We start from the raw sequence: 13,443 nt of genomic DNA, 5'->3' as shown, positions 1-13,443 counted from the left end.
TTTGCAAGAGTGTTAATTATGGTTAAATATTAAAAACAATTGAAACAAATTCAGAAAATAAGATAGTAAGCATACTTTAAAACCGTTTTTATTGAAAATAATCTGATATTTTTGTTTATTCATTTTTTTACTGTCAAGTCCACCAACAGAGTATGCATTGAGTCCAAAGCACGAAAATGATATCCGTTTGTGAATGATGCTCCACCCTCCCTCTACAGAAAAAATTCTCTTTCAGGTGTGATACTTGTGGTCATTTGGGACTCATGATCAGCTTTTAACATAAAAGAAATGAAATCAGATAGGAATGTTACATCTGTGACTTCTTAAGTGTTGACTTCCACCGGTGAATGTTGACAATCACATAGTCGCTTTGGTAAATGTCCAAAATATATACAAGGTCCAGTTAAGTGCCACTGTCCACCAGTTAAGTGCCATACATCAATGGTTTTTTTAAGGTCAAGTGCCCAGTAAGCATTTAACCGGTACTCTAAACAATGATGTTCCTCCTAATCTACCCTCATCAGATATTAAAATATCGAATAAGTACAATAATATCAACGATTAAATTAATATCAAATCGGATGTAACAAGTATTTCGGACATTCTCTAAAACGACTATGTGATTGTTGACATTCTCCTTGCTGTCAGGCTAACCATGGAAAGTTTTCTTGGTTTTCCTCTTCATGTAACGCAAATATGGGTTAAATATCCTCCGTGTAAAGGCATGTCTCGGATCACTTTATCAGCTCGTGGCGTCAAACGGAGGAAAATGCCTCTTTTTCTCTCTTCGAGTAACGACGATGGTCGTTAAATGTATTTCTAAAAGTAAGAGTAAAATGAGATTTTACGTCACGACTCAGCTTTTCGTTATTTTGCTGCAGATGGGGGAGAAATTTAAAAACAGAAAAGCATTGATTATTCTAACAGATTAATTTATTCATTGAAAAGCTTTCAGTTTTTTTTTTTTTTTTTTTTTTTTTTTTTTTTTTTTTCATTTTGACTGATTAATCTATTCACTTTGCCTATATAAGCTACATTTATTTTCATTGCACTATTTCTATACTTTTCGTACACTCAGTTGGATCTCCGGTTGATATATTCTCTTCATTTAAATGTAAACTTTTTATTTTGTGATTTAAATTTCTTTCTTTACAAAATGGATGCTCAATTGGATAGCTCTGTCGACTATGGATTGGAGCTAAATACTAATCGGAATTTAAATTTGTCTCCCCCTAAACAAAAAATTTATTGTCCTCGATTTGCCAAGTGCTTCCCTCGTTTGGGAATAAACAAAAGGGCTGGCAAAACTTTTATATTGTGTTTCCCTTTGGCCAAACTTGAAGCTATGATGTTATATTTGGAGATGATGTTCTCGAGAAAAATTGTTTCTGGAACATATGTTCGCGGGAATAATACTACTTTGGCTTACATTTTAACGGAATTAAAAGAAAATCTAAAAATTGATGAACTACGGAAATACTTAGAGTAGGGGTGTACAACCTGCGGCCCTTCGACTACTGAAGTGTGGCCCACGAGAGCTTCTAAACACACTATTTTTTTAAAATGCCAATTTTTAATCGCACTTTTAAGTTATCACGTTTTGACACACTCAATTTAGCAGATTCTTTTGTAGATGTACATTTAACGCGCTTTCTTTAAGGCGTTGCAGTTTGTTTGTTTTTTTATTTATTTATTAGAATTTAATTCTAAAATCAATTTTCGTGTTGCATGATACGATAAAAAAAAAGCATTTCTTTTCTTCAATGTTTATATATTTTAATAAATCTATTGTTCATGATAAAAATAGCAATTTTTTTTTTGTAAAAAAAAAAAGGATAAATTTTTTTTATTTTTGAATTCTAATAATGGAACACCTTTAATTTTTTACAAATATATTACGAAGTTTATTGATAAAAAAATAGAACGCTAATGTTTAAATAAACATTACTACATTTGTCATTAACATGTCTAGATGCATGTGCGGCCCTTCGTTAGCCAACCTGTTGTGCAAGTGGCCCTTCACTCAAAAAGGTTGTGCACCCCTAACATAGAGGATAAAAATGTGATTGTTAACTCTCCATTATTTATTGATTTTGTCAAATTTTTTCCCGGTTTATGTAATTTTGTTCAATTTAAAATTAACTTAAATCATGATGACGAAATTCCTGATAGAAAAAAATTTTATTACTGGCTTTTCACTAAATTTGCCATAGATCAAGATATTAGCGACCCAAATAAATTATGTTTTGATTATTCGGAAATACGCAGGCCAAATTCTCATTTGTATGAGGAGATCAACTCAAAAATGTACGTAGCCATGTCGGACCGAGTTAAAACTGCGTCTAATGCATGTAAAGTTGTTTTTGCATATAAAACTGAGAGAATGGCTCGCACTTCAAACGAACAATTTCTTGTTTCTGAAGTGCAAGATATTCTCGAAACGTTTGATGACTTACCCGAGGATCATCACTATGAAATTTATGCTCTATGTAAATTAATGCGCATTATGTATGGGTAAATTTTAAATTTATTCATACATATATTTCACAGCTTTCAATTTGGTAAAATTAAACAAAGGTGGGTCGCGGGGATTATGATGCTGGATAAGTCAACTATTGCCGCGACGTTTAAAGATCTGTTTAAGGGGTGTAGTCCAAATATTAATTTAAAACAAGACGCAGCTTGGCTTGGCTACCAGTAGACGTTTTGTTGTTTTTGATGATGTCACACCTATAGGTGTTTCCGTTTTAAATACTAAAATGCGCAATTTTTTAGACGGTCACATCACTGTTCAATTAGAACGTAAGAACAGAGATGTGATCAAGCAAATTTTTCCTATGGGTATAATATCTTCGTCCATTTTTTTTCTACAGCAACCCTCTATATCTAATAATTATTTATGTAATAGATATGTACGGATGATATTTCAGCTATAATAAACTAGTTCATTATTTGTTATAAGTTTGATCAGCTGTTCCTTTTTTCTCTAAGTTTTTTTTCATCAATTGTAACTCGTATACTTAACCCAATACAGCTCATGCAAGAGTACAGTGATTGTGTTTTTTTCTCCTTTTAATGTACTGTGTATAATATGTACAGGAAACATGTCTATTTTTACATGTACATTTATGTACACTACTTCATGATGTATACTATTTTTACATGTCACTATCTGTACATGTCTATTTTTACAAGCATATTTTTACTGAAAATTATAATGATACGTTGTAAATAAAATATGTAATACATTTTAAGAACAATATTATTTTCAACATAAAAGTCATCATTACAAAATATCTATCATTATTACAAACATGTATCATCATTGCAAATATCTATAATCTATTTAAATTATAACCTATTTTACAGGGTGACTGTGCAGGTCAGTGTTATTATGAATGTTTGGGAGGGAGGAAAGCCTGTAAATTATGGGGAAAGTTGATTTGATTTTAAATACTGAAGTCTTTATATTTTCTTCAAAATTCTATGTTGCTTTTTTATGAAGTTAATCCTCTTTTTTTTTTCATTGAAATTTCAACAATTTTCATTATCCATGGTGCCGTAGCATTTTTTAAAAAGTGCTTATTTTCGATTTTCGTTTTTTAAAAGCCCTTAAAGGTGTTTTTTTCATTGAGTGTTTTTAAAAAGTGCTTCATTTTTCCTTTTCGAAAATAATATTTTTTCTTTACCATGTTGATTTTCGCCAAGTATTATGCAAAAGCGTGATTTTCACATTGTTCTATTCAACGTTTTTACAATTCATTCAAGCACAATCTATTTCAAAGTACTGTCGGTCCATAGCGTGTGAAAGCGCCAATTTTACATGTTTGATGAAATACTTGCGAGTCCATGTGTGCGTCTACTGAGCTGGGTTCTTTGAGATTCTTGCACTCTCTGCATTTTGCAAGATATTCCTAATTTCAGGCTTCTTTTTCCACCAACTGATATCGAACCGAAAAATCTCTTGATCATTTTGTTATGACTAATATAATCCAGAAGAGTTCTTTGTTACAGATACTAGCTCTTGCAGATACTAGTTATTTTATCATGATCATGTAAAGTCCTTGAAAATTATTTTGCATTTTATTGATGTATATAGTGCTTTATAAAAATTTTTTTGAGTGCTTAAAAAGTACTTAAAAGGTGCTTATTTTTTGTTGAAAGATTTGGCCACACACCCTGTACTACTTAGTGGAGACATGAAAACTTGAAACCATTTAAAAATAAGATTTAAGAATAATTGAAATAAAAGCAGTTTTTCTTTCCTTCTTTTTTTTAAATGTGTTTATATATATGTAACCGTTGTTGAACAACCGACCCAATTTTCGTGTTTACGACTACTAATGTTCAACACCGTAGCCTTGTCATTTTGAACCCAATCCGGAAGACAAGGGAACTCTTGAATCAAGTAGTAGGAATAATTTGCCTTTGTGGATAACGTTTTGATGGAACTTACCCGTATTTACGTTACATGGAGAGGGATACCACGAGAACCTTCCACGGTTAGCCTGACTGCAAGGGAACTTTAACCCATGATCNGCGAACGCTCTATGCCCTGAGCCATCACGGTTGTTTTAACTGTGTTTCACAGATCCCCAAGTAAAAATTGCTCTAATTTTTCGAGAAAATTTTCTATATAGGTATTTTTTTTTTGTTGCTATTTTGTTAACTGATGAGCTTCTTCTACATGAAACCCCATTTTTATATTTTGTTTCACGTCAGCAAGGTGACTGAGTGGTCAGCGTACCTGAATTTGAAGCTAATGGTTGCAAGTTCGAATCTCGCTTAGGGCAACGATGTTTCTCTCTGTGTGTTGTTCTCTGTTGTGTGAATTTGGCCTACCCTATAAACTGTGTGGCGTGGGTAATTTTGCTCACCTCTGTGATTTAAGTTCACAGGTGCCCACCCGGTTACGTTAAATGAGCAACACTTCCGGCATCTTCCAAGGTGGAGAACGAAAGTTCAGTGCTAGTCGAAGGAAAAAAATATATTTTGTGCAAGCAGAAAAGAAACTTTTTTTGTACCAGTGTTTTTTTATTGTGTTTATTTTAAAAGCATTCCAAAAATTAATGATAATCTTGGACAATTAATAAAAGGCTTTGTCATTTACGTCGCACTGGAGCTGCACAATGGGCTATTGGCGACGGTCTGGGAAACATGCCTGAGGATGATCCGAAGACATACCATCACAATTTTGATCGAATGCGAAGGAGATGGTACCCTCGCTTCGGTAGCCCGACAACCTGCACGCTAAGTCGAGCACTTTACGGTTGAACAGTTTAAGGAGGACCGATACTGCACACCCTCGGACCATACGCAGACTGATCCAAGTGGTCACCCACCCGCACACTGACCTTGGCTAATGATGCTTGACTTGGGTGATCTACTTGGGAAAAGGTTGTGAGCAATCCTGTACAAGGTTGCTATTTGACGATCGTATGGCAAAAATATTTATTTTGCAAACTTTATCTTATTTTTTTTAACATTGAATATTTCATAAATTTGATTATATTTCGCACCAGTTTTTTGTGATATTTCTCTTTTTAGTGAATAGTTTGTCCTTTTTGAGGCATTTTGCTGGGGTAACAGTAGTTTTTAGATTTAAAATATATATAATTAGCTAGAGTAATGAAAGGTATAATAGCAGATGATAAAGCGAAGTAAGTGACTTAAAAAAAAGTCACTGTTTGTGTTTGGCGCGCATTTAGGGTTGTATCAATTTCAAGCGCGGAGATTCTTACTCCCGCGCTTAAATGAACTCTGCGTCCGAGGAGGTGGAGCCAAGTGCCAGCTCCTGGTGAACGAACTATAGTTTAACTTTCCCTCAAGCGTTAAGGCAACTAAACTGTGGATTCCTTGGCAGAAAGTGTGAAAAGCACTGGCCAAGAGATAAACAAAACAAACTCATGTTTGTGAAAATTGCAACACCATGAAGGAATCGTCATGATTGAATGAAATTTAATACACAGTTGAGTAGTAGTGGTACAAATAAATGATTAAACTTTCAAAGCAAACAAACGATAACAAGAGATTGAAATCAGTATTTTGTGTAGCCACTACGCGCCGCAGCACCCATAAGTGCAGCTACACGACGTGGCATGGAGTCAATTTTGAATGTCTGTCTGAGGAAGAGCATTCCATATTGTCTGTATGCGTACCCAAAGTTCGTCTGTAGAAGCAACAGGGCGAGGATCACGAGCGAGACTCCGACCAACGTTATCTCACACATGTTCAATCGGCGACATATCCGGGGAATGCGCAGGCCAAAGAAGAAGCTATATGGCATATACCTCCCGCGATGCAAGGAAAGATTGAACAGTCCTAGCAATATGGGGGGCATTGTCCTGTTGAAATACAGCGCCTGGCGATGCTTGAAGGAAGGGAACAGCTTGGGGCTGTAGAACTTCACTTGTGTGCCGGTTGCTGCTCAGATTACCCACAATTCGTAGCAATTAAGATCGTCCATGATATGCTATGGCACCCCAGACCATAACTCCGGGTGTTTGTCCACTGCGGCGTTCAATAATGCACTCCGGAAGGTGGTGTTCACTGGCATAGCGTTTGACACGAATGCGGCTATCATGGTACCACAAATTAAAGCCTATTAGTCAGAAAACACGGCACGCTGCCAATCAGCACGCCAGTCCCTATGTTGATTGGCCCATTGTAGCCGCAGGCGGCGATGGTTTAGCGTGAGGGGGATCCTGTATAAAGGAGTCCACGCTGCAGCTTGCTTGCAGGGTCCGATCCAGGGGAGCCAGAGAACTGTAAACTTTTAGAATAGTGAGCAACCCGGCACGAGCGGTGTTTTGCCGGGACGGCCGGGTCACTGTAATAACAGAGGATCACAATATAATTCGTAACCTAGACTATCCCTTGTACTATACTGTAAGTAAATTTGTATATAGATTAACCTTTGATTTTTATACTGCTTATACTTTTATTGATTTTCACGTGCTATGTAAATTATCTTGTGTTATATTTATTTTTTGTATATATATTTTATCTCTTGAAAATGGATTCTCTCCAACCCCTTCCTCAATCATATCATTTTACTTGATTCAGCTTATGACTATTCAAATTATGACCAATCAATTTAGATGAATCAGTTAGTTAGAGATAAATATCATTTCCAGCATTCCAGTCCACGCTGCAGCAGACGTCTACGAATTGATGAAGCACACAATGAAACACCTGTAGCTATCGACCACTGTGTTGCCAGTTGTCAAGAGGGAGCCGTACGGTCCGTCAATGCCAGGCGGACCAGGTGTCTATCATCGCGAGCTGACGTGACATTTCGGGATTCACTCCTGAATTTCCGAGTTGTCCGTCCACTGCTTCCAAATACGCATCACTGTGCTGCTGTTACGCTGCACGCAAGTGACTACTGCACGATAAGACAATCCAGCTTCACGAAGGCCGATGATTCTCCCCCGTTCAAACTCCGTAAGTTGTTAAAATCTCGCTCTCTTTCGCCGAAGAGGCATAAGCAATGACTGAGCTAACGTTTACCACTAGCAGATAACCATACACGCCTCGCTACAGCCGTTTATTTATTCGGATCCATCCGCTATTCAGAGGGCGGTGCTCAGCATACGCATGTGCCACGGTTCTGAAATTCTAATCATTTGCATATCATGCTCTACTTTGCATTTCCTGAAAATTTCAGTTCACTCGCGTAAGTCCTTCATGGTGTTGCAATTTTCACAAACATGAGTTTATATTGACAAGAGTGGCATATGAACAGAAAAAAGATTCCAACATATCTTTCCAGTGGGAAGTTGTAAGCATTCAAATTTAGAAACACATGAAGTTTTTCTGTCTTGATTTTTACTACTTACTGATATCTCTAGCAATGTGTTCTAACACAATTTATAAATTATTCTGTTTTACACAAAATCCTATTCTAAGTAAGGGTTAACTGATCGTTAAGACACGGTTCCCAGCAGATCACCGAAGTCAAGCATCACTGGCTGCGGGTGGGTGACCACTTGGATCAGTCTGCGTAGGGACCGAGGGTGTGCGGTATTCAGGGCTCGATAAAACTCAAAAATTTTTACCCGTCCCCGAGGACGGATTGTCCAACAATGTACCCGTCCTCCTTTGAAACTAACCCGTAGCTTTTAAATAAATAAAAATATGATTTTCTCTTATTTATTACAAGCATTTATATAAATTGCACAATGAATTAGTAGTTACTAGGATTACATTATACTGTAATAAAAGAAATACTAGGTTACTAATAGTAACCTAGTATTTCTTTTATGAAATAATTTATTTCTTTTATGAAATAATTTATTTCTTTTATGAAATAATTTAAATTACAAAGGCCAAGTTATCTGGAATATCAAGTTATCCGAGGGTACTGCTTTTTTTAAATGAATCAAATATGACGTTTGCCAGTTCCACAGTGCCAATGATTTACAGAGGTTTCTGCACAGAAATCTGAAAGGGGTTTTCCATTTAGGAAGATTTTCATAATTGCGTTTAACATTTCTTGTTTATCAAATCCACCATGCGCAATATGTTGTTGTATTGTGTGTCATTTTGATGCATTAGGTCTTTATAAATAGCTTGGTCTCGGAGGGCTGAAGTTTTCTGGTGTTTAATGATGTTACGTATCTTAAATTTTAATGACACCCATTTTTGAGTAAAAAAAAATTATCTACTCCTTCAAAAAAGATTGTAAGATAACAAAAATTGAAAATGTATAACGAACATCAACGGGAAAATGGCCGTCCGCGCAGACGTCGGATTCGAGAGATTTGTTGTCCGCTGGGAATTTTTGACCACTGAGGACGGGTGGTTTTTCGAGCCCTGGCGATATTGGTCCTCGTTAAACTGTTCTACCGTAAAGTGCTCGACTTCGCGTGCAGGTGGTCGGGCTACCGAAGCGGGGGTGCCATCCCCTCTGCAGAGGATCGAAATTGTCATGGCATGTCTTCGGATCATCCTCAGGGATGTTTCCCAGACCGTCGCCAATAGCCCATTGTGCAGCTTTAGTGCGACGTAAATGAACAACAACGTACCTAATTGTCCCAAATATTTTTTGAAATTTTTAAAACGCTCTCTTTTAGAGCTATGTTCTATGTAGTTTTCAGTTCTGAATAGTTTCCTAACTTGAAAGTTTTTAATCTATTTGAAAATCAGGAGAGAAATTGGCGAACTTCCGTCTCCTATGACTCTCCCCATGATAATGGTGAAGGCAAGTGAAGTGTTGCCATAGGTAAATCGTTCTGCTCTACGCTACCTTTAGCCTATTTCGATTTCCAATTTTCAATGTAGTTTTCAGTTCCATATAATTTCTCAACTTAAAATTTTTTAATCTGCTTTAAAATCAAGACAGAAACTAACTTACTTGGTTCTCCTACCATTCTCCACACACTAATGGTGAAAGCAGGAGAAGTGTTCCCATAGGTAGAGAGTTCTGCTTTACCCTACCTGTAGCCCATTTCGATAGCCAGTAACAAAAATCTTGTAATTAATTTTATATTGCTTAAAAATAAAATAAAGTAAATAGAAAAAAAATTTAAAAATTAATCCGCGTCCAGGACCGAACCCCTGAATCTACAAACTCCTTCACCCATGGCCCTAACAACCACACCATGACTCACACGTTGCTTCCACGAATATTTAGCTTAAAGAACTTTCTTCCGGTTAATTAACAAAATCTATTTTGGCCCATTATGTGCCCCCTAATAAGTGTATAAAATTTTTGCTTTGGTATGATTGTTTGGTATATAAAAGCCAAATTTCTGGCAGAGTTTGAAAATTATGAAATAATATTAAAGGGAGTTACGGAGTGTGTCGTGTGCGTTGCTCCGGAGTCGAAATTTATCCGTTTTTATGCTATTATTCCCTCTTTCCCAACGAAAAATAATTATTTTTATATATATAACACTTTATTCACGTTGAAATATCGAAAAATAAATTTAAAAAAATAAAATAAAGTAAAAAGAAAAAAAAATTAAAAATTAATCCGTGACCACGACCGAACCCCTGTCCACCGAGTCTACAATCGTTTTTACCCATGGCGCTAACAACCACACCACGACTCACACGTGTCTTTCACGAATCTATAGCTTAAAGAACTTCCTTCCCGTTAATTAACAAAATCTATTTTGGACCATTATGTGCCCCCTAATTAGTGTATAAAAATTTTCCTTGTTACGATTCTTTGGTATATAAAACTCTAATTTCTGGCAGAGATTGAAAATTATAAGTTAATATTAAAGGGAGTTACGGAGTGAGTCGCGTGCGCAGCTCCGGAGTCGAAATTTATCCGTTTTTCAGCTATTATTCCCTCTTTTCCAAAGAAAAATAATTATTTTTATATATATATAACACTTATTCGCTATTGTTAGAGCAGTACTATTATATAGCGCAGAAACCTGGAAACAGACTAAGATCGAAATACAAAAATTAGAAACCTTTAAANGGAGTTACGGAGTGAGTGGTGTGCGTAGCTCCGGAGTCGAAATTTATCCGTTTTTCAGCTATTAATCTCTCATTCCCGACGGAAAATAATTCTTCTTATTCATAAATAACACTTTAATCACGTTGAAATATCTAACATAAATTTAAAAAAATAAAATAAAGTAAATAGAAAAAAAAATTGAAAATTAATCCGAGACCAGGACCGTAACCCTGACCACCGAGTCAAAAAACTTCTTTACCCACAGCGCTAACAACCACACCACGACTCACACGTTGCTTCCACGAATATACTGCTTAAAGAACTTCCTTCCGGTTATTTAACAAAATCTGTTTTGGCCCTTTATGTGCCCCCTAATTAGTGTATAATAAATTCTCTTTGGTACGATTGTTTGGTATATAACACTCTAATTTCTGGCAGAGTTTGAAAATTATAAGTTAATATTAGAGGGAGTTACGGAGTGAGTGGTGTGCGTACAGATTTTGTTTTCTGTTTTGGCCCTTTATGTGCCCCCTAATTAGTGTATAATAAATTCTCTTTGGTACGATTGTTTGGTATATAGCACTCTAATTTCTGGCAGAGTTTGAAAATTATAAGTTAATATTAGAAGGAGTTACGGAGTGAGTGGTGTGCGTAGCTCCGGACTTGAAATTTATCCGTTTTTCATCTATTAATTCATTTTTCCCAAAGAAAAATAATTATTTTTGTATATATAACACTTTATTCACGTTTAAATATCGAAAATTAAATTAAAAAAATAAAATTGAAGTAAGTAGGAAAAAAAAATTAAAAATTACTCCGTCACCAGGACCGAACCCCTGACCGCCGAGTCCACAAACTTCTTTACCCACAGCGCTAACAACCACACCACGACTCACACGTTGCTTCCACGAATATACTGCTTAAAGAACTTCCTTCCGGTTAATTAACAAAATCTGTTTTGGCCCTTTATGTGCCCCTTAATTAGTGTATAAAAATTCTCTTTGGTACGATTGTTTGGTATATAACACTCTTATTTCTGGCAGAGTGTGAAAATTATAAGTTAATATTAGAGGGAGTTACGGAGTGAGTGGTGTGCGTAGCTCCGGAGTCGAAATTTATCCGTTTTTCAGCTATTAATCCCTCTTTCCCGAAGAAAAATAATTCTTTTTATATATATATAACACCTTAACCACGTTGAAATATCTAAAAATAAATTTAAAAAAATAAAATAAAGTAAATAGAAAAAAAAATTGAAAATTAATCCGAGACCAGGACCGAAACCCTGACCATCGAGTCAAAAAACTTCTTTACCCACAGCGCTAACAACCACACCACGACTCACACGTTGCTTCCACGAATATACTGCTTAATGAACTTCCTTCGGGTTAATTAACACAATCTGTTTTTGCCCTTTATGTGCCCCCTAATTAATGTATAAAAATTCTCTTTGGTTCGATTGTTTGCTATATAAAACTCTAATTTCTGGCAGAGTTTGAATGCAAAGGTCTATTGCATAGCTGACGGTGGGAGGGCTTTTGAAGCTAAACTGTGGCAGGCTTCTCGTGGACTGGTGGGTAAGTCACCGGAGTAAAAACTCACGCCTGAAGCGAGGGGGCGCAGTTTCGAATCCCGGAGGCGGTCAGTTTTTCAAAAAATTTTCTTTTTTTTCTTCTTTCAGTTATTTTACATTATATTATTTTTTAAAAGTGTTTTTCTGTATTTTGCAGGGTCCTGCATATAGGTAAAAAAAAATTTTTGTTCGAAAAATGGCGAATATTGTGTAAAAACTGGAAAAATCCAGGAAAAGTGGTTTATTCGTATTGTTTTATATTATTTTTACAATATTTACGACAGTTTATCATGCGTAAGGTGTTCTATGTGTGAAATCGAGCATTTTTCTTTGTAAAAGAACGAATAATGGAATAAAAATAAATAAATAAAAACATTTCTTAAAATGGCGGGATGGGGTTCGAAATTCAAAGCAGTCTAACTCCCTATAATATAAAGTTATAATTTTCAAACTCGTGCCCTGAGTAATGGTTCGTGGTCCAAACCTGCCTGACGGATGAAATTTATGTAGGTGAATTAGGGGGGCCCGCTGGGCCCCCAAAGGTCTATTGCATAGCTGACGGTGAGAGGGCTTTTGAAGCGAAACTGTGGCAGGCTTCTCGTGTTTGGGCGGTCTGGTGGTCAAGGCACCGGACTAGTAACTCACGCCTGAAGCGAGGGGACGCAGGTTCGAATCCCGGTTACGAAAACTTCAAGCCCACATAACTCCCTTTAATATTAGGCTATAATGCTCAAACTCGGACTGAATGTTGGACTCCGTATTAACACCCGCGCCAAAGGTAATTTTTTTCCCGCTATTTTTCGCACCTTAAAAAGAAAAAAAATTTGTTACGTTAAAATATTGCAAAATAAAAAGAAAATTCTTTTTATTAAATATTATTTTTAAACTTGGACCATAACTGGTGTTCACGTCTCGGAACTTCGGGACTGGCAATATCTTGAATTCTATCATTTATCCCATCCGGTCACCATTAGCTGTCAATCTTAAAACAAACTTTTTAAGTAATTTCAGCGATTTTTCAATGGAATCCTATTGGACCACCACCCTTAATTTATATCTGAGCCACATTTAGGGCCCCCCTCTTTGTTTATAATAATTTCCGTTAGTATTGTAATATATTATTTTATAATCTCATACCTGATCGAGTTTGAGTATTATGGGTATATTGAGGTTCCATATATATGTACAGTATATGAGCCAAATCTTTTCCATTTTCACGTTTCTATATGCAATTTAAAAAAAAAAAAATACAATTTTAAGTAAAATAATAATATATATATTTAAGTTACAATATTAAAAAAATAATAAATAAAAAGAATTTTCCTTTTATTAAATATAGTTTTTAAATAAAGACCACGCGTGGTTTCCACCCCGGGACTAGCAATATGTTACTTTACCCTTTAGGCCCCATCTGGGCGTCCGGGTTGTTATAAGCTTTTTCAGTACTTTCCAGCGT

At 35.9% G+C, this 13,443-nt stretch overlaps 1 long non-coding RNA gene across 1 annotated transcript in view; it reads left to right on the top strand.

Moving 5' to 3' along the window:
- Positions 1-5,042: 5,042 nt before the first annotated feature.
- Positions 5,043-13,443, top strand: part of LOC139426743 (uncharacterized) — a 10,187-nt gene continuing 1,786 nt past the window's right edge. Inside the window, exon 1 of the long non-coding RNA XR_011637952.1 lies at positions 5,043-5,419. This is a non-coding gene — a long non-coding RNA (uncharacterized lncRNA). The remainder of the gene's footprint in view (positions 5,420-13,443) is intronic.

This window comes from Parasteatoda tepidariorum, chromosome 10, assembly GCF_043381705.1.
Source record: "Parasteatoda tepidariorum isolate YZ-2023 chromosome 10, CAS_Ptep_4.0, whole genome shotgun sequence".
Classification (NCBI taxonomy): Eukaryota; Metazoa; Arthropoda; class Arachnida; order Araneae; family Theridiidae; genus Parasteatoda; species Parasteatoda tepidariorum.
This window is presented reverse-complemented; position numbering and strand designations above follow the sequence as displayed.